The 20614-nt window shown below is 40.0% G+C and overlaps 1 protein-coding gene across 15 annotated transcripts in view; it reads left to right on the forward strand.

The window, feature by feature from the left end:
* RBMS3 (RNA binding motif single stranded interacting protein 3) overlaps positions 1-20614 on the forward strand; it is a 1621798-nt gene that overhangs the window by 1192611 nt on the left and 408573 nt on the right. The window lies entirely within an intron of this gene.

Raw genomic sequence — 20614 nt, forward strand, 5'->3', positions numbered from 1 at the left:
GGGGTAGAGAGATGGGAGATGAGGGTGGGAGGGTTTACACAGAATATCTATTACTCTTTTTTTTAAATTAATTATAGTTGACTTACAATGTTGTGTTAGTTTCCACTATATAGCATCCCTTATTGTTAATTTTTAAATTTTAAATATTTAGTTCTTAATTGAAAGATAATTGCTTTACAGAATAGTGTTGGTTTCTAGTATACAAATGTGTTAGCCATTTAGGAAATTAAATACATTTTAAGAAACAGGTCTAAGCTCAAGCTTCCCCACCTTGTCACTTGTCAATAGGTCCTTGGTGATAAGGAACTGGTGATGGATGATGATGAAGCATCTAAGATGCTCTAGTACAAAAAGTCAACTTTTAGATGTAAAATGAAGTCTCCTTTTCCTGAGATCCATAATGTTACCAAAAACATGTTGGTTTCTAGAGATTTCTGTCAGGAAGGAACATCAGATAACTCACCAAGCATTTTTAGATACCACAATAATTGTAGAGAATACCTACCATTGTAGTCTGTATCCAGAAGCTGAAAGCTACTTAAACTTCCTTTCTTTCTCTCTCATCCCAGAAAGAACATCACAACAGCAACAAATATTAGAGTAGCGTCTGCTAGAGGAGTGGTGATTCTTTTCAAGCCCAGAGAAAATTAGATAAGGAAAGAATTATGATCTGCAGATCTTTTTCAGATCTTCTTGTAAAATGTGTGGGAAGACATGTAAGAAGGAAAATGCCATGTATAATTTATCATTATTATTATACTTTGAAAAGGATAGGGAGGCAAGAGTATAAAAACAGTGTTAGAAGAGAAACAAATTCCCCTCCAAAAACTGCGATGTATTTATTAGGATTGAGGATAGTTGTAAATCACGTGTAGTCACAGTGACAGACATGATATTGTCACTTTATGATAGTGAGAACCATGTTGTTTATTTCTTTGGGGCCCCTGCAGGTATAGATGGAGGCATATAGTGAGAGAGCTTTATGAGGACCAGATGGGCGGTGTGGCAGTGGAGAAAGCAGAGAATGAAGAGAGAACCCCTCTGCTGACCTGGGCCAGTTTCTCATCTTATCAGTCCTCAGTATGTTCATCCATTCGCTGGGCACGTTGCTCAAATTAATGTCTGTCAATAGGATATTAATACAACTCACTTGATTCACATGAAAACTCCAAAATTTCCATGTTAGAAGATTTGGTAATTCTTCTGGATGATGTTATTAAGAAAACGAAGTTTAATGTCTGATACCACCTTTCACACACCTCTGGATTATGTGTCCAACTGAAGGCCACATTGCTGAATGTAGTATGTTCTGGTCCAGTGAAGTGTTTTTGCACTTGAGGCTGTTTATTCTTGCCTTCTCAAGGATCATCTATTGACTATTTTAAGTTCCCAAGAAACTGTGGTGTATTGAGTTGTATTCACTAAAATCCCATGAATCCTGGATCTTAGAAAATGAAAGCTGAGCACAGGAAAATAAACTTACATATGCTTGGAACCCTGAAAAAAGTTGGCTGGGAGTTAAAATAAGAGTGAATAATGGTTAAGAGAGATTTAACAGTTCAAAAAAAACTGAAAATGTTGAGGATGCCAATGACAAGACTAAATTTTATAACTTTTCCGCCCACCATGAAATTCTGTTTCCTAAACTGGGCCCTTTAGAAGTTAGATTTGCATGCCATCCTTCTTATTTTTGTTGATATCCCTGTACATGCCCCTTATTAAGAATTCTAGCATATAAAGCAAATGTTTTGGCACATTTTGAATTACCTATTTCATGCAATTGGCTATTTCCCAGTTACTTCTTTGCATTATTTTTGGAAAAGTTTTTACTTTTGCTACGAATGATACCTCTTTCATATGTCCAAATTCACAGCTTATATCTCACTTTCCATCGAAGCCAGACATGTGTCACCAGTAACCTTGAGTCGTAGTAACAACAGTTTTAGAGGCTATCACTAGGCTAAAGCTCATGTGACATAGGCTGTGGTTCTTTTTACATTTCATTTTATTTTTTACCTGTTAATTTATGTTTGACTGTTTTGGTTCTTCGCTGCTGCGTACAGGCTTTCTCTAGCGGTGGCGAGCAGGGTCTGCTCTCAAGTTGCAGCGTGCACGCTTCTCATTGCAGTGGTTTCTCTTGTTGCAGACCGTAGGCTCTAGAGCACAGGCTCAGTAGTTGGGGCCTGTAGGCTTCACTGCCCCGCGACACGTGGGATCTTACTGGACCAGGGATCAAACCCATGTCCTCTGCATTGGCAGGCTGATTCTTAACCACTGGACCACCAGGGAAGTCCCACAGGCAGTTGCTTTTTAACCAAGGTGGCCTGCTTACTATATAAATGCTGTTAAAAAGTCAGTTAGCAGAAAAAGTTTTAAGTGTATTATCTTTGTGTACTAGATTTCCATATATGCTTATGGAAATGCAAAGTGAGCCTAAATTACAAGTTTTTTGACAAACATGTAGGTAAACTTTAGCATTCTTAAAAGGACTTGCATTTAGGGGGAATAAAGGTCTTTATTAACTCTCTTCCTAGAGATGTTTGTTAACAGGTCATCCTAGGAGCCAATCCTTGGCTATTTTGAGGTGTTTATTCTCCATAATCTGAAGCCACCAGTTTACCCTTTTTAAAAAGGTCATTGTTTTAAGGAACTACATTGGGTGGTTTTATTCATAATTGAAATACTGTGATGAACCAATTAGTTCAGTATTACTATTATTTTAAATATTGGTAAAACACAAGTCAATTTTTTAAATGTTTGAATGTGTCTACTAAGTCTAAGAGATGCAACAGTGAGTATTTTTAAATGAAGTGCTCCCTCCAGTGCCCTGCAAACACCCCTGGACCCACAGCTGTCACGGCTGCTGGACGATGGTGGCCGACGTGAGAGTCAGGCTGGTGTTGCATCCCTGAAACTCGGGTCCTTATCTCGGTAAGCCTTCTGGGTTCTTTATTCATGTTTGCTTGCTCCAAATGCCTGCTTTTTTATGCTTTTATCGGTGAAAGAGAACATATTAATTCTATCTCCTTAAATGCAACTGATCTATCACATAGAATTTTAAACTCTTTCCCACTCCAAAATCATTGAAGAGGCTGGAATGGAAACATAAATCTGTATGTACTTATGTAGTTATAAATGCTGAACTTTAAAAAATTTAAATAGTCTCTATTTCAGAAGGATGTGCACAGAGGGGGAAGGGGCAGGTGGGATGAATTGGGAGAGCAGCACTGACATATATACACTGCTGCTGCTGCTGCTGCTAAGTCACTTCAGTCGTGTCCGACTCTGTGCGACCCCATAGACGGCAGCCCACCAGGCTCCGCCGTCCCTGGAATTCTCCAGGCAAGAACACTGGAGTGGGGTGCTACCATGTGTAAAATAGACAGCTAGGGGGGAGCTGCTGGATGGCACAGGGGGCTCAGCTCAGTGCTCTGCGATGACCTAGAGGGGTGGATGGTGGGGCAGAAGGCACAAGAACGAGGGGATGTATGTATGCATATAGCTGATTCACTTCATTGTACAGCAGAAACTAACACAATATTGTAAAGCAGTTTTGCTCCTATAAAAATAAATAGCGGCACAGTGGTAAAGAATCCACTTGCCAGTGCAGAAGACACAGGAGACATGGGTTCAATACCCGGGTTAGGAAGATCCCATGGAGTATAAAATGGCAACCCATTCCAATATTCTTGCATGGGAAATTCCATGTAAGGAGGAGCCTGGTGGGCTACAGTTCATGGGGTTGCAAAGAGTTGAGTATGACTGAGTGTGCACGTGCACATGCATGCGCATGCACAGACACACACTTAAATAAATAAACTAGGGGAAATTAAAAAAAAAAAAAGAGGAATAGGATGTTCACAGATCAATGGGAAAGATAGGGACTCCTGACTGTCTTCAGGCTGCAGATTCATTCTGATGATCTTTGTCATTACTAAGGGCTTCCCAGTTGGCTCAGTGGTAAAGAATCTGCCTGCAATATGGGAGAACCAGGTCCAATCCCAGAGTCACAAAGATCCCCTGGAGGATGAAATGGCAGTCCACTCCAGTGTCTGTGCCTGGGAAATCCCATGGACAGAAGAGCCTGGAGGGCTGCTTTGTTGGGTGGCAGAGTCCGAGGAGACTGAGCACACACACACATCATTAGTAAAATAGTAAGCACAGAGGACAGAGGCTATATCTGTAAAGAGCCCACAGTGTTTTGTATCAAACTCTTCAGTAAATTTGACCAGCGTTTTATCTCCGTTTATTGAGAAGGACAGACTATAACCTATCAGAAAAGTCTTCTGGCAACTTACTATCAAGTTCTGGAGTGAAGACAATATTTGCGTTGGCTGAGATTAAGGTCGCCTGGTTCAAGCATTCAACTTTGTTGTGGCAGTAAAAAGTATGCCTTGTGCCATTTTTAAAAGAAAGGAAGAAAATCCCTCAGATAACAGAGGAAAATCCTTATTGAAAAGCCACCATGTACCTGTAAAAAATATAGCTTATGGAATTAGTTCCAATCTTGAAATTGAGACCCTTAATTTAGCTTTGACTTTGTCATCAGTTCAGTTCAGTCGCTCAGTCGTGTCCGACTCTTTGCGACCTCATGAACTGCAGCACGCCAGGCCTCTCTGTCCATCACCAACTCCCGGAGTCTACCCAAACCCATGTCCATTGAGTCGGTGATGCCATCCAACCATCTCATCCTCTGTTGTCCCCTTCTCCTCCCGCCCCCAATCCTACCCAGCATTAGGGTCTTTTCCAATGAGTCAACCCTTCACATGAGGTGGCCAAAGTATTGGCGTTTCAGCTTCAACATCAGACCTTCCAATGAACACCCAGGATTGATCTCTTTTAGGATGGATTGATTGGATCTCCTTGCAGTCCAAGGGACTCTCAAGAGTCTTCTCCAACAGTTCAAAAGCATCAATTCTTTGGCGCTCAGCTTTCTTCACCGTCCAACTCTCACAACCATACATGACCACTGGAAAAACCATAGCCTTGGCTAGATGGACTTTCATTGGCAAAGTAATGTCTCTGCTTTTAAATATGCTATCTAGGTTGGCCATAACCTTCCTTCCAAGGAGTAAGCATCTTTTAATTTCATGGCTGCAATCACCATCAGCAGTGGTTTTGGAGCCCCAAAAAATAAAGTCTGACACTGTTTCCCCATCTATTTCCCATGAAGTGATGGGACCAGATGCCATGATCTTAGTTTTCTGAATGTTGAGCGTTAAGCCAACTTTTTTACTCTCCTCTTTCACTTTCATCAAGAGGCTCTTTAGTTCTTCTTTGCTTTCTGCCATAAGGGTGGTATCATCTGCATATCTGAGGTTATTGATATTTCTCCTGGCAATCTTGATTCCAGCTTGTGTTTCTTCCAGCCCAGCGTTTCTCATGATGTACTCTGCATAGAAGTTAAATAAGCAGGGTGACAATATACAGCCTTGACGTACTCCTTTTCCTATTTGGAACTAGTCTGTTGTTCCATGTCCAGTTCTAACTGTTGTTTCCTGACCTGCATACAGGTTTCTCAAGAAACAGGTCAGATGGTCTGGTATTCCCATCTCTTTCAGAATTGTCCACAGTTTATTGTGATCCACACAGCGAAATGTAATTACATTTATGGATCACCTGTCTTGTACCAGGCACTGTAGAATACCCTAGAAATAAAAACTAAGTTATGGCTTTCATGCTCTTTATTACCAGAATGTACTTCCTTCATTCATAAAGTGAAAGAAACTGGTCATCTCTATACTCTTCCACCTCTGATGTCCTATTTAAAAAAAACAATGAATATATTCATTTATTCTTTCTATCAATGTTTGTTATGATTTAGGAGTTGTGCTGTAGGTACTGGTGAGAACATGAACAAGACAGACGAATGGTTTACATCTGAGGAAGAGAAGAACCTGAAAAATGTTAACAAAGTGTAATTCCAGAGAGTAATAACTGAGTGAAGTAACAGAAGCACATAGAATGATACGGCAGTGCTTGGGAGAGCTATGTGTATTAGCAGAATAGAGCTCAGAAGGCAAAGTGATACTGTTGAAAGTGTACATATGCACTTAGTTTCATAATATGAACCTAAATACTGTTCATACAATAAATGGATTAAGATGTATTGGGGGACAGCTTTAAATATTGGACTCAGAAATATTATCCAGCAGAATAGTTTTCTATCAGATGAAGTGGGCCATGAAATTGACCTGTTAACCTCACTGTCTCACATCACAGAAACATCCAAGGTGAAAAAATTACCAGGTGCCTAGGACAGACCCTATATCTTAAATAAATAATAAGTACTATCTAAATATAGCTGACCGTAGGGAATCCATGTGTAGTGATGTAAAGCATAGATTATGGAGGCAGAGCACACGCTTTCACATTCCAGCTGTAGAAACTTCACATTTGCTGTAGAAACTTCACATTTGCTGTAGAAACTTTGGCAAATTACTTCCTTCCTCTGTGTTTCGATCTCCTCCTGTGTAAAGCGGAGTTAAAAAGTAGCCCTGGGACTTCCCTGGTTGTCCAGTGGTTAAGACTCTGCACTCCCAGTGCAGAGGCCGTGGGTTCAATCCCTGGTCAGGGAACTAGATCCCACATGCCATGCAGCATATCCAAAATACAAAAAAGCAGACTCTAGTCTATAAAGTTGCTTGGGGATGAATAGGGTAACCTGCTATTTTAGGGAGTTGCTTATTATTAATACCCTATTTTAATATATTTAATTTTAAGCTGATCCTAATATAATAAAATCATTACCCTTAAGTAGGTGCTGAATACTAGAGAATGAATGAACATTATCGAGGTCAGTTTTCTTTTTCCCTCCTTCCACAATGACCTTCTCCATTACTGAGAAGTATCATTTTTTGAAAGGCTAGATTCAAAACAAATGAGTGGAGAAACATATGCTGGAGTATGCTGGAGAAAATGATGGAAACCCACTAAAGGAAAAACAACCCAGATGCCCTTCATCACCTTACTGGAAAACGGAATGCCTGCTTGATGGCGGATGCCAGTGGGTGATGGACAGCTGGGCGGAGGAGAGTGGGCTGAACAACTAGGATGAAGGATGTTACTCCTGGAACAAATGGATGCTTTTATATGACATGTCTGGTAAAGGAATTATCTTGAGGGTAGTTACTTTTGAATACCCTGAAAATAGAGCCTTGATTGGCCAGATTTCTTTTCTCTTCCTCTTACTGTGTTTTAACATTGTTTTAAAATCTTTCTCTGACTACTGCAAAGAGGAGTGAGGTGAGAGAAAGGGATAATATAATAGGCAGAGAACCCAAATGGGCCACCGTCCATTTTTGTTTCTGATGGTTTTCTATCTCTTATCTTCATTTAGAAACTTAGGGATTTTTTAAAAATGTTATTGGAGTATAGGTGATTTACAATGTTATGTGACTTTCTGTTGTATAGCTAAGTGAATCAGTTATGTACATACGTACATACATCCATTCTTTTCCAGATTCTTATCCTTTATAGATTATCACAGAATAATTGAATATAGTTCCCTGTGCTGTACAGTTGGATCTTGTTGTTTATCTCTTTTGTATGCGGAGCTGTGTATATGTCAACCCCAAACTCCCAATTTATCCCCCTTTTACCTACTGGTAACAAAGAGTCGGACACGACTGAGCGACTGAACTGAACTGAAGCATAAATTGGTTTTCTACATCTGTGACTATTTCTATTTTGTAGATAAGTTTATTTGAAAAACAAAAGGAGCATAAATATGAACATAAATAAATATGAACATATTATTTTGATTCCCTCAAAAGGCTCAGTGTATGATGATATCTTCTGACAGAAAAGAATGTATTTCCTGCTTCCATCAGGATTACAAATTATGTAAATTTTTCAGCACTGAACACAGACTGTGGTACTGCTAAACACAGGCTTTTATTTTCCCCAACATTTTTGTGATATTTCTGTAACACACCCCATGGAACCAACTTAAGTATAAGCAAAACCTTTGATCCTTGGGGAAGACAATTTGATGCAAGACGTGTTTTCTTGGTGACGCCTCCATGTACCCCACCCTTCATCAGCTTTGACAGCTCTCTGTGATCTATGGCCAGTAAGCTCTGCTTAATCTAGAAAGTACACACTTCTCCAGAGCTGCAAATGTGCTCCCGGGTGTTAAGAAGGTCACCAAAGCAGTTCATTTGCTGAGTTGCATGAAGATATATACCTGCCCCCCACCCAAGTCATTGGGAAAAGAATTGTGTCCAAATAATGACTGAATTACAAATTTCAGTGATGAACAGAAAGCCCTTAAAAATATAATAGTGTGTGTGTATTGAGCGCCTGCGTATGTCTGTGCTTAGCTGTGTGAAGGTTTGGTTGTAAAGAGGGAAGGATAACCTAGGCTACCTCCCCGACCTGCAGACCAAGTGGGAACCCGGACCGGGCAGCCCTGCCGTCAGCCAGCCGTTTGGTCTTAGACAAGTCACTGGAAACTCTCAGTTCCAGGGTCATTGGGAAAATGAAAAGCCTACTACTTAGCTCACTCCTGTCTCGAAAATCTGTCCGTAGTTCCAAGAAGAAAGAATGTAAGGGTAAAAATCACAGAGGACTCCATAAAAGTCAGGAACTTCTGCTTGAACGTAAAAGCCTTTAGATTTTGACAAAATGTGATCATGCTCTTAAGCCTAGACATCAAATAGGTCCCCTCTACTTTTTGCAAACTCTCTTTATGCCATCTCACTTTTATGAAAGACCTATGTCAATACTTATCTTCACTAACCAAAAGAAATCCAAAGAGGATGTTTGCTTTTCTGAAAAAGAGCAAAAAGCGAAAATACCCTTCAGTGTTTGTTTGCAGGGAGTTTTTACTAAGGCAGCACCCCCACACCCACCCCCAGCAGTGAGAATGGCCCCATTAAGCTCTTACCTCAGTCCTGCCTTCAGCATCTCAGCATCGAATTGCCAGAGCTTTGAACTGTATCTCTGAGCATCTGTGAGTTATCTCAATTTATAATGTGCATCAATAGCAAGGTCTTCCTAAGGTAATCATTTCTTTGCTTTATGCCATTTGGGCTTATGAAAGGTTTCATGGGAATGCTCTGCCTTGAGATAACAGGGGAAACATGTATTAGTCCATGGGGCATAAAGTTTGAAGTGTGAGTCGTGCACATGACCTACATCTAAACCATTAGACAATAATTATTTACCTAAAGTAGTGGTCAAGCAGATTTACTGTTACTTACGAATGGTGTTTTGACCATTCTTGTCAGGCAATCCCTGAGCTGTAAGATGTGAAGATACAAACGTTGTAATAGTAATATCATTATGAGGAGTGAAAAACACAAAGCACCTATACTATCAGTAGACCTGGATGTCAGTGCCAGTTTTTAATAAACATCATCAAGAGGAGCCCAGTGACTAGAGCAAGGCTGTGATGTTGGGATGAGGCGCCCAAACCCCGGAGCCAGAGCATGTGGCTCCACCAGCGTCACCACTGACCGAACCAGGGGGAATGTTCCTTATCTATCTCTCGATATCTTTGTGTGTAAACTGGGAACACTAATAGGATTTCATGTTAATACATTCAGAGTGGCCAGAACAGTCCCTAACACACAGGGAGGAGTTGGCTGTCCCCTTGCTATTCCAGAGAATAAAACAGCCTGGGTTGCCACCCTGGTTCTGCCACTTCTTTTGTCTGAATCTCTGCCTTTTTATCTGAAAAAGTAATAAGAATATTTACCTCTCTCATTATGAAAGGTTGAGTGGGATGCTACTTCCTTCAGGAAGCACTCCTGAGCATCCATTGTTGTCTCTTCTATCGTGCTCATGTATGTCCACCTCCAGATAATTGTTGTCCTTGAGCTGTATGTACCCGTTTGCTTATTCATATCCCTGTATGGACTGTACGTTTACTTTGGCCAGGAATTGTTTCTTGCTCACCACTGGTTTAGGTACTCAACACGTATTTGTTGAAGGAATTCGGCATGGAGGGAAGGAAAGAAGGGAAAGAGGGAGGGAGAGGAAGGGCAGATGACAGGTAGATAATCTGGCCATGCCGATTCTTAAGAGTCCTGGAGGAGTCAGTTAGTCTGAGTCTGTTTGTTTTTTTCATCTGGAAAATGGGATGCTGGTCCTGGCATTGTCTAGCATCCATTGCATGCCTTGCCAGGCCCACACTGTGGCAGAGATGCAGGGGTAACTACATTCCTGAGGAGTTAGTGTGCAGAACTCTCCATATACTCCCAGAGAGAAACCCAACTTCTGCAAAAACCTGACTCGTTCTTGTTACATGAGCCTCCATCCTCTGACAGCAGACTCTTTCCATCCCTGGATAAAACAGAACACAGCCTGAAAGGAGCCCTTGATTCAGAGGGATGCTCAAGGAATAACACGTATTTTGTGAGGGAACTCCCAGCATAGCTCAATTGTAGTTGCTTCATTAATGCTCACCAGCCAAATGAAATGCACGGGCTGCCTCAGCTGTTCCATGAGTCCATATTTTGTATCAAAACAACAGTTTGTAAAAATGGGCTGCAGTCCACAGTTGATGTCAATGCAACTGGAACATTTCTCCCCGAAGAAAGGGAGGGATGAGGCTTTCCTTGCACAGGACTCAGGCTCTCAGGCTGGTGTCTCCTTGCCTTTCAGGTGTGACCTCAGGGGGGATGAATTAGGCAGGGGCCTGTGGTCTCTCTAGGGAGCTGATACTTTCACATCCCAACCATCAGAGGGTACTGAGAACTTAAACAAATGCACCAGCATCTTCCCCTAAATCCTCTGGGTTTAAGAATTTAAAGGGTCCGATTCATGTATTTCATCTGCTTTAATAGAGATCATTATTTCATATACCATAAGAAAACACATTATCTTTTCAGCTGACGACACAATCTTATAGATCATTTTCATATAACTCTCTAGACTTATTTAAGCAAAGAGTTTAAAAAGTTATTCTTGTGCACCCATAAAAAAGAAAATACGGTTAAATTACTTAAGTTATTCTAAACAGTTGTTAATAATTTAATCTAATTCCAATTAATTTTATGGCTAAGAATTGTCATATCCCATGTCTTTCCCCACAAAGCATGCTCTTGTATGCCATCAGGAGCATTGGTGGCATAGCATTGCTTAGAAGGATGCTCCACTGATGTCTGAGGTTTTCCTCTAAGTCACCATTCCTGGCCCTTTTGAAGTTCACACATGGGCAAAGATGGTTGCAATCCTGATTATATATGGCTGACAGCTACTTTAAGAAGGATCCTAATTTCAGAGTCATTAAAATATGAAATAAAAATTTGCATTTTAGAATTGATGAAATAAGTAATTCACACCTTAATGATGAGAACTGCCTTTTTCTAAAGACTTGACAGAATTCAGAGTGCAAAGTGTGTAGATTTTATAGCCCAGCAGAGCGGGGTTCATATTCCTCTGTCTACTGGCTATTTTAATGAGGGCAAATTATTTAACTCCTCCAAGTCTGTCTCCTCGTCTGTAAAACTTGTCTGAAAGAATTATTGGGAAAAATAAATATAAACAGACCTCCTTGCTCTAAGTACTTATACAAAAATATATTCTTTCTGTGAAAAAAGAGCTCAGTTTGAACTGGTATTTTCACTTCACTTGAATCTTTTATATTTGATATTTACAGATGGAGATTATTAAAGTTGGTAAAGTTGTTATGTCTTAATAATGAACTGATTACTTTTAGAAGATGAAGTTTATATTCAGATAGCCTGTTTTGTAAAATATTTCATCTAACAGAGAGCCCATCTATGGTTGTGTTGTCTGTCAATTTTTAAAATTCCTCCTATCAAGAATTTGAATTTTGGCTGAGGTCACATGTTGAATCAGCAATAAACAATATATTCAGCAATATAATCAAATACTTGATTATATTCTTTCTCCTCTACCCATTTTCAGTCCAACTTTTAAACAGTTCAGCTCAGTTCAGTCGCTTAGTCATGTCCAACTCTTTGCGACCCCATGAATCGCAGCACGCCAGGCCTCCCTGTCCATCACCAACTCCCAGAGTTTACCCAAACTCATGTCCATCGAATCGGTAATGCCATCCAACCATCTGATCCTCTGTCGTCCCCTTCTCCTCCTGCCCCCAATCCTTCCCAGCATCAGGGTCTTTTCCAATGAGTCAACTCTTCGCCTGAGGTGGCCAAAGTATTGGAGTTTCAGCTTCAACATCGGTACTTCCAATGAACACTCAGGACTGATCTCCTTTAGGATGAATTGGTTGGATCTCCTTGCAGTCCAAGGGACTTTTAAACAGAGACATGGATAAATCAGAAACATGGCTTAAAATCCAGTTGACCTGCTAAGGCTATTTCTATTTGACACTAATGTGTATCTCCTAGTGCAATGCTAATTAAACTTGTACCTCCAGAAATAGGCTTGAAAATTCAAATCAAAGAATGAGCATTCTTATTCCTGGTGACAATTCTGTGTTAAATTCATAGTAGTTTGCAGGAAGTCATGTTTCTTATTTTATGAAACAGAAAAGGATAGGAAGGCAGAAGCTAAAAGCAGTATATGGCTTCTCCCGAAGGTAACTAAAGCTGGGGAGCAGCTGGCTGACCTTGGTGCTTTATTTTTCTTCCTGATTTCTATTGCTTCTTCATCTTGCCAACTCTTGAAGAATCTAGAAGGAGCATCTCATTTTTTATAGAGCAAGATACAGATTCTAGTTGCCTTCACAAAGTGTTAAGTAGGACTTCCGTTGAATACCAACTTCATTTTGTCTTCTGTCTCCTGGGATAGACAAGCTGGTGAATGTCCTTATGTTAACTAACAGCTACAATTCAAGTTGGGAGAATTTTGAAGAAACAGATTATTGATTCATATGCATTTTATTATGCTATCAGTTTTTATCATCCCTAGAATGGCAATGAGCAATCTAGAAGCAAAGGTTGGATACAAATTCACTATCAGCTTCACCCAGTACCTAGTACAGGACTGCCATGTGGCAGGCATTCAGTAATTCTTATTGCATAGCAGGAGAATAAGTAAGAGCAGTATGGGAAAGGGAAGAGAGAGGAAATTAGCTATTCAGAGAATATTCTTGAATTCTTTCTGAGTATCACCAATAGGGCAAAGCAGCTGAGTTAATCATATGTACATCACCGGAATGTATGATTGGAAATGATTCTTGAGCTCCATCCCAGGCCCACTGAATCTGAATCCTCAAGAGCAAGGATTGGAAAACTATAATTTATAATTATCACTCTTGGTGATTTTTATGCTTGAGTAATTTTTTTAAAATTCCAGAAGACAATATTTTTTTTAATTTGCTCAAGTTGATAAAATATGTTAGGATTCACTTCTGACCAATATGGAAACATGGTTCTTGGCAGCAAAATGAGAGGAAGTTTCATTGTTTTAAATTTGGTTCTGAAACCATCATTTTGTTCTTCTTCCAGAGCTGTCTATTCCCTCTCATTGGGCAGCAGAAAAAACATTCAATTTTATTCTTATCTGAGGACCTATTATTCTCCAGTGCTCAGGAACTTGAATATTTTCTAAAGGAGTTAATAAGTTGATATTGACTCAGAGAAGAAGTGATCCAGAAAATCATAATATTTTCTATATATGATTACATTATACCTATTCCTGTCAAGAGAATAAATAATAAATTATTTTAAAATAATATATGATCACATAAAAATGAGAACATTCAAAAAAAATGAGAACATTCCTTAAGGCTCTACTTGATAACAGCTTTTCATTGCAGTGATTAAGACAGGCATAGTCACCTTGCCAAACTATTTGTGTACATTTCTGATTTCAAACACATATAACTTTGGTACCACCATTTCATCTCTAATTGCTTCTCTCTGTTGTTATTAAGGTCTGTATCAGATAAAGCATTATAAATACTATTGTAGATAGCATTATAAAAACAGTGATCTGATTGCTCGATTACAGAGGAAATAAGAGGTTCAAATTCCCAAATAACATTTGTATAAATAGAAATAGAAGTTTTAGATTATTACTTTCTCTTAGTGAGGCATGGTGATCCTCCATAGGTCAAATACCAGCATCCCACTAGAACAAAAGTAGATCATAGCCAAAATAATCACACATATCCTGTATCACATGCAGCTTATCAATTCATTTATAATGAGGTTTTTGGCAGTGAATAGCCCTGTCTGAGCATGTTTCTTCTAGTCCCTGTAAATTACTATTTGTCTATCTGAAAACCTATTTTGTTCTGTTTGCTGAGCACCTTTCACTTGCTAATGATCTTTGCAAATTAAACAGTAGAAAAGAGGCAAAGTTAACTTTTCAAAGCTTCTTTATACTGGGTAAATGAAAAGCAAGAAGCGACCGTCCTCTGGTGCTCTGTCCCCATCAACAACATTCCCACTAATATCCCCCTCCCCACACACACAGCAGAAAAACTTGTCAGCCCCAGAGGAGAGCAACAGATACAGACGCAGGCATGTGCACACACCCAGAAGAGCAAGTGAGTAGGAGGGAAAGTCTGTTCACAATACCTCCTAGCAAAAGATTAGCCGTTAGATAAGATGCTTTCTTTCTCCTGTACAGCTTGGTGTCCTGTTTTTATGGAGCTGCTTCAGTTCAGGCCCTGGACATGTGCCCTGATAAGGTTTTCCCCAGTATGATTCCAGTAGAGTGAAATTCCACATAGGCCAAGTTTTGCATGAATGAAGGCACTGAGCTCCAAGGAGTTAGCAAGTCTCCCAAGACTGTTGATCAATTAATAGTATGAGAATTCACTCAATATGAGAAATCAAAATTTTGATTTTTTTCATGAAATTACCTTTGTTCTGCACTATTTCTTGTTTTCTTGCTAATAAACTTCCTTAACAATCTTGGTGGGAGAAGAGACTAAGAAAAATAGAAAAAGGTCTTAATGTTTGCAAATGAATATGCTTATAGTTATTTAAAACTTGTTGGTTGATGATGACAAGTTTTCTAACTGACATAATACAAGTCTTTGAATTTCATTTCAAGACTGAGAGCTGCTAGGCACTTGGGCACACAGGTACTTTGGGGTTTGAGAATTCTTCCTTTGTGGAGTATGGCTAGGATTTTTGATGATAATTATTAAATGGATTCTGTCATAGCTTTGAAAATGCTCAGTGTTGTACAAGTATGTACCATTCCAAAAGCCAGGGGACATGACTCAGTGGGTCTTTGCTCATTTTAAAGACAGTGGATGATAATTTCTCTAAAATTAGATTAATGGACGTGTAAAACTTAATAAGAACTTCTCCAGTGGCTCAGTAGTAAAGAACTCGCCTGCCAATGCAAGAGGCAGAGGTTCAATCCCTGGGTTGGAAAAATTCCCTGGAAGAGGAAATGGCAACACACTCCAGTATTCCTGCCTGGGAAGCCTCATGGAAAGAGGGACCAGGTGGGCTACAGTCTGTGGGGCCAGAGTTGGATATGACTTTGCAACTAAACAGCAACAACAAAACTTAATACGCAAGGAATGTATCTGTATGTGCATTCTTCCCAACATTGAATTTAGGAGGTTTTCTTTGGACGGTATGAGAGCAAACCTGTGGATTTTCCTCTTCTGCTAATTTCTCAACACGTTATGCAGTTTCTGAGGCTTTCCTGGTGGCTCAGATGGTAATCTGCCTGCAATTCCAGAGACTCAGCTTTGATCCCTGGGTTGGGAAGATCCCCTGGAGAAGGGAACGGCAACCCACTCCAGTATTTTTGCCTGGAGAATCCCACGGACAGAGGAGTCTGGTGGTCCATGTGGTCACAAAGAGTCGGACACAACTGAGTGACTAACACTTTCACTTTATGTAGTTTCTAACGACAATATACATCTTCTTATGAATAACTGGCACAACTGTTTGAATTTTTATTCCAATGAGAGTTGCTGTATGCTAAAAGCAATTTTATAAGCATCTCCATGCAAATCCTATACTATATCTCTAGAAAGCATATTTGACATTGCCGAGAAATAATTGAGGACATTACAGGTTTTCATTGTACTCATTTTGCTAAAGCACAAGCTCTGCTTCTTCTTTTTCTTTAAATTCATAGTATCCACTTATCCATAGCTCTTGCTCAGTCCCCTTGGACTGCTATAACAGAAACCACAGAGTTGCTAGCTGATAAAAAATATAAATTAATGTCTCACAGTTCTGAAGGCTAGGAATTCCAAGATCAAGGCACCAGCACGTTCTCATTCTGATGGGAGCTCTAGCCTGGTTCACAGCCTGTGCAGAAGAGGCTAGAGAGCCCCCAGGGATCTCTTTCATAAGGGCAGTAATCCTATTCAGGAGGTTGCCACCCTCATGACCAAAGCACTTTCCAAAATGCCACCCAGCCCACACACACTGTCCCCTCAATAATGTCATATAGGGCATTAGCATTTCAACACACGGAGTTGAGAGGGGGGAGGTCACAGACATTGGAAGAACAGCTGCAGTTGCCTCCATGTGTCAAAGCACCAAAAAGGGAAATTTCCCTGTGGCTGTCTAAAGATTCAAACATTTAATAATTGAAAAATGAAAGTTAGTTTTCTCCTTGAAACTTGTAGTCAGATTTATACCTTACACCTTAACCTACAGAAAACCTTCTCAAGGGTGTTACATGTACCATGGGAATCATGCAGCTGGACAATAGGAGGAAAATGAATAGAGTAGGCAGAGGGTAGGCTTTGGATGGCAGGATTGTGGCATACCAAATTATTTTTACATAATATAATATTGCTATTTCCTTTCCAGTGTCTTGTATTTTGAAATCCAGAAACAAAATCAATGCTAATAAAAATCTACTACCATGTTGGGCATCTGGTTAGCATTTTGCTATTTTTGCTCAGTCTTATAAACCACCAAAGGAGATATATGTGTGTGTGTGTGTGTGTGTGTGTGTGTGTGTGTATTTGGTTTCCAAGTTGTTATTTTCTTGAGCAGTTGTTAGATTGGTCAATGGCAAAATCTTGATTCTGACTTGAAAATTACATTGAACCATAGACTTTCTACCCAGAGTGCAAGACAAGGAAGAATCCTTTCTCTTTTTGAGTTCCCTGGAGAAGAGGGAGGGGGATGAACTCACAGATGAGTATACCAGGTCCCCTGTGTTGCTGTAATCAGATGAAAAATCCAGCTTGTACTTCTGGCCGATTTCCTGGCTGGTTGGAGCTTGAACACAATAGTTTCTGATTCTCAATCCACATTTTATCTGCTGAATATTAATACCTCTCAGTAGCCTAAGACAGGATTTCAATATCCCACTCATTAATCTCATTTCATTTTCCTACAACAGCATTGGCAAAATGGAGACAACAATCTCATAAGGAAATTTCATAGCAATGTTTTAGTATCTCGTTGTTGTTCAGTTTCTGTCGTGTCTATTTTAGTACCCACAGTATTAATTATTGCTTCTGACAAAACAATATGTTTATATCGCCAGAATAATTAAAATTAAGTGGTCTCATAGGTATTTATTAATCACTGCTTCCCTGGTGGCTCAGATGGTAAAGAATCTGCCTGCAATGCAGGAGACCTGGGTTTAATCCCTGGGTCAGGAAGATCCCCTGGAGAAGAGAATGGCAACTCACTCTAGTATTCTTGCCTGGAGAATCCCATGGACAGAGGAGCCTGGCAGGCTACAGTCCATGGAGTAGCAAAGAGTCGAACACGACTGGCCAAGTACACTGCTGTTGCTACTAACAGTGTTTAGTACTGTACTAGCCATTGTCGGGGTACAAAAGAAGGAAAGAGATATATTCTTTCTTTGATGCTGCCCTTTTTGAGGTGACTTATTACTAGTTGGCATTTGGGTCTATAGCGTTTTGACCTATTAATGAATTCTTTAAAATGCAGAAGCATATTATGTGTAATTGCCTGTGTTAACACAGACACTTTTATCATCCAAAAGAGAGATTGTGGGCTAACTTCATCAACCAAATTTCCCTTCTCCTCCTTCTATTTAGCAACCTAGCAGACACTGCTGGTACTCTAGCTAGACCTATCTTCTTTGTCTGCACACTTCTGTTGTTACTGTTTTTGTTCAGTCGCTAAGTTTGGTCTGACTCTTTTCTACCCTATGGACTGTATCACACCAGGCTTTCCTGTCCTTCACTATCTCCCAGAATTGGCTCAATCTCATGTCCATTGAGTCAGTGATGCCATCAAACCTTCTCATCCTTTGTTGCCCTCTTCTCCTCCTGCCCTCAATCTTTCCTAGTATCAGGGTCTTTCCTAATGAGTCAGCTCTTTGCATCAAGTGGCCAAAGTATTGGAGCTTCAGCATCAGTCCTTCCAATGAATATTCAGGGTTGATTTCCTTTAAGGTTGACTGGTTTGATCTCCTTGCTGTCTGAGGGACTCTCAAGAGTCTTCTCCAGCACCACAGTTTGAAAACATCAATTCTTTGGTGCTTGGCTTTCTTTATGGTCCAACTCTCACATCCATACGTGACTACTAGAAAAACCATAGCCTTGACTATATGGACGTTTGTCAGCAAAGTAATGTCTCTGCTTTTTAATACGCTGTCTAGGTTTGCCATAGTTTTTCTTCTGAGGAGCAAGTGTCTTTTAATTTCATGGCTGCAGTCACCATCCACCATGATTTTGGAGCCCAAGAAAATAAAATCTATTACTGTTTCCACTTTTTCCCCATCTGTTTGCCATGAAGTGATGGGACCAGATACCATCATCTTAGTTTTTTGAATGTTGAGTTTTAAGCCAACTTTTTCACTCTCCTCTTTCACTTTCATCAAGAGGCTCTTTAGTTCCTCTTCACTTTTTGCCATTAGAGTGTATCATCCGCATATCTGAGGTTGTTGATATTTCTCCTGGCAATCTGGATTCCAGCTTGTGATTCATTCAGCCCAGCCTTTCTCATGATGTACTCTGTATATAAGTTAAACAGATGAAGATATACAGCCTTGACATACTCTCTTCCCAATTTTGAACCAGCCTGTTGTTCCATGTCTGGTTCTGACTGTTGCTTCTTGACCTGAATACAGGTTTTTCAGGAGACAAGGAAGATGATCTGGTATTCTCATCTCTTTAAGAATTTTCCACGGTTTGTTATACACCTCTCTACCTGTAGACTTTTCCTCTGAGATCTGTGACTAACAGATAAGTAAAGGCTCACCCCTACTTTGGGACGATTTTCAGATGTGGGTTCTATACATGTCACAGAGCTCCTCTCTTTCCCATAGTGGTGACAGTAGCCACTCATTTGATACGGTACTTTTTGTGTGGGGCTGCACTGGGTCTTCACTGCATACACAGCCCTCTCTACTTGGGCTTAGTTGCTGCATGGCATGCGGGATTTTAATTCCCTCGCCTGTGATCAAACCTGTCTCCCCTACATTTGAAAATGGATTCTTAACCTCTGGGCCACCAGGGAAGTCCTTTGATCATGTACTTTTTATTGACTTCTTTTCCTTGCCTGATTTATATCCCCTACCTCCACTAGGCATTTCCTGGTATCACCTCCCAATTCATATACTTGTACTCACATTTTTGCCTCAGAGTCTGTTTCTGGGGGAATCCTAACCAAAATAATAGCCTTTTCTAATACAACCTGTTCAGATGAGAGTCATTCCAAGACTTCATCATTTCCTTCCCCATGTTCCATATTCAGGACATCACTAACATTTTCACAGCAAGCTCACCTTGCCATGGGACACCAGCTCTGGAGGTCTTCTACATATGCCTGGATCACTGCAGCAATATTCTAACCAGAATTTCTACTTCCAGCTTTTATATCTTTCAGATAATCTTGTAAACCACTGCCAGGCAAGTTTTACTAATTATCTATTGGTTGCTTTGTCCCAGCATCTGAGAATCTTAGAGGTTCCTGTCTTCACTACTGTAGTGTTATGATCCAGCTTTATGGCTTTCAGTATCTATGTGCCACTGATGCCCAATAATTATATTTCTACGTGGAACCTTTGTCTCAAATGCCAGTCTTTTGAATACCCTGCCTACTTCACCTCTGCACTTGAATATCTATTAGACATTTCAAATTTGAAATGTCAGAGCGGAGTCCCTGGTCTCCCCACTACAGACATGCTCATTCTGCAGTCTTTCCCATTTCAGTGATGACAGCTCAATTCTTCTCATTTTTTAGATCCAAAACTTTGGAGATATCCTTGATTTATCCTTGCCTCCTTCCTCACAATTCACTTCTAATCTTCTCTTTCTTCTCAGCGCAGAAGACAAAGTTCCTTTAAAACTCTTGGGTCAGATCATGTTCCCCAGTTGCAAAAAGCCAATCAAGGAATTCCCCTCTCACTCAGGGTACAAGCCATCCTCCTTACAGGGATATCAGGGCTGATGTGAGGACTTGCTTTGTCACCCTGACCCTCATCTTTACTACTTTTCCCATTTCTCACATCACCACTGTTACATGAGTTAGTCAGTCATTTCATTCACTCAACAGATGTTTCTAAGCATTTGGTCTGTGTCTTCCATATTCTAGGTGTTGGGAATGAACATTGAACAAGAAATGTTTGGTTCCTATCCTCTTAAAGGTCAGATTCCATTAGCTTTTACAGCCTAGTAACTTTACAATATAATCCTAATTAATTATATATTTCAGCTGGTTCAGGCTTGGCAAAAAAAAAAAAAAAAGCAAAGTCATTCCCAAAGCTAGAAAGAACTCTTGGAAAAATTTCATAACCTTTTGACTTACTCTTC

Source organism: Giraffa tippelskirchi, chromosome 9 (genome assembly GCF_054371585.1).
Source record: "Giraffa tippelskirchi isolate mGirTip1 chromosome 9, T2T-mGirTip1v1.2.pri, whole genome shotgun sequence".
Taxonomy (NCBI): domain Eukaryota; kingdom Metazoa; phylum Chordata; class Mammalia; order Artiodactyla; family Giraffidae; genus Giraffa; species Giraffa tippelskirchi.